A 2355-nucleotide genomic window follows, 5' to 3' on the forward strand; every position below is an offset into this window, starting at 1 on the left:
CCCTCCCACAGCACGGCCATTGCCAGTATCACTCCACCCCCTGTTAACAATAAGTGTTAATTAGGTGTCAACGATAGCCATGTGATGTGAGTATCAGCCACATGGAGGCAGTGCTTAAAAGCCTGAATTTTGCCTGAAACTCTCAGACTGAAGAAGTCTCTTGGAGGAGAGACGAAACGTTTCATTAGTGTAGGGATTTGCTTGTTGTCGACGTTATGGACAATGCTAAATTATAAATACCTCGTAGTTATTAGCTAATAAAGGGCACCACCTGATAATTCAGGAAATTAATTTATAGATTTTAAATCAGTCTCAATTAATGAGTAGTGAATTCTATCATTTTCAAGAACAAACCCAATGAATTACGCACAGACAAACGAAGTTTCAAAATATACCCTATATTAAATGATTCAGAGATAACAATACAACAGATTATTTGGGCAGACAGAGAACCTTATCATCACAGCCTTGAGTTTTAATCATAAACATCAATGTCATTCCATAATAACTCTAACATCCTTCACTTGAATCACTTAACTAATCTACACTAACAAAATTAGAAACTTAAGAGTTAATAAAGAAATTGTTAATTCATCAATATAAGAGGGGACGTGAATTATGCATAAATTAAACTCGCCAAACTTTCCTTAATACTAACTTAATGACCCAGAAGCTTCACCACCACCTCAGCTGAGCACACCGTCGACAGATCAAGTATGTCTATCCTACCACTTCAGATGTCTTATTGTTGTCCCTGGGTACCAGAGCGTGATTGAAGCCGTGCCAGCTGTGTCGCTGGTTTCAGCGGTCCCTTGTGGGTACAAACTGAACACCTTGAAGCGGCTGGGGTCAGGCTCCAAGCTGCAACCATGGATCTGCTTCTGAAAACGGGTTGATGAAGAGTTCTGATCGAGCTCGCTTCCTGCATGAATCCAGTCCCTCGTTATAAAGAAGAATCAACAACTTTAAAGTTACAAAATAAAATGAAAATAAAATGAAAATAAAATTGGAGCTAATTCTTTCAAATGAATGCTTCTTCTTCCTCCATCATCCTCTGCTGCTCCTCAACTTCTTCTCTGCTTGCTGCTAAACTGACTTCTATTGTCCTGACTCTGAAACTCATGATTGGCTGATAATGGTCACGTGACTTGTCTTTCTTTTCACAGTCTGTCATCACTGAAACTGAATAAACACAGAAATAAGCTTGCTTGTGAAGTGATTAAACAGTACATTGTTCCAGCTGATGGAATCACGTAGAAAATACAATAATTCCTTTTTTATATCAGAATGAGAAATACAGAAAAACATACATTCATGGTGTAATTATAAAAACCAGTCTTTGGGGGCGCTCTATTACCATAAATGAGGTGGTATGTAACAATTGCTTTGATGTAGATATATGTGACAGACTCAGCAAGGGATCTGACTTCAAAGAGTTGATAATAGCCAGACCCTCTTCTGTTAAACATCACTTCTGRCCAGATCTTGAGTTTTGTTTGTGATAAACGGCCATTTTGAGCACATCAAAGAGTTCTTAAACAGTACTTAACAACAGGAGGTATTTGTTCCATCCTGTCGTTATCTTACCACTCGTAGAAAGTAAACAATGCTTGGAGGTAAATGATCAAATCACTATTCTCTCAGTAGACGTGAGACAGAATAATGCTTTGGGCCAAAGTCTTGAGGTAGACAGTCCATCTAAGTTACTGCTACATTAGAGAAGAATCCGTCCAGAAGACCTACACAATTTTTTTTCTTTTTGATTATTTAAAATTAACTTTTACATTTAGATTTAGGATTTCATATTTACATAATATCTAACATTTTAATTGAACGTTAAGTAAAAATTTGCAAAATGTTAAGAACAGTTTTAAATTTATTTTACCTGTATTTTTTGTAAAGTTTGTTTATATGCACATATTTGTTTGTCTTTAATAAAGATGTCTTCTTCTTCTTAAAAAACAATAAACAGTCAGTCTGCTGTTAACCAGACTGATTTTCTTCATTAATAATTTTATATTTCATTAGTCTGAAGATATTCAGAGTTGAAAATCAATCACACTCCATAATTATGTTGACAAGAGGTTATTCTGTTTGAATTAGAATTATTATTTTAAATGTAGATACCACATAGCGGTAACATAATGACCCCCGCACGCACAAATGCACCAGAACTCAGAAGACTTTACTCCTAATAAATGTCATGTTACTAGGTGCATCCCAAAATTGTAGTGGTTTGGGTGGGGGTCTTTTTTATTTGAGGTGGGGCACTGATTGGTGGGCATGAAGGATAGTGCTTCATCAGAACTAAACAACAAAAGAAATCTGAAGCTCCTATGTTGAACAGTTTCTGAG

This window comes from Austrofundulus limnaeus, unplaced genomic scaffold (assembly GCF_001266775.1).
Source record: "Austrofundulus limnaeus strain Quisiro unplaced genomic scaffold, Austrofundulus_limnaeus-1.0 Scaffold158, whole genome shotgun sequence".
Lineage (NCBI taxonomy): Eukaryota > Metazoa > Chordata > Actinopteri > Cyprinodontiformes > Rivulidae > Austrofundulus > Austrofundulus limnaeus.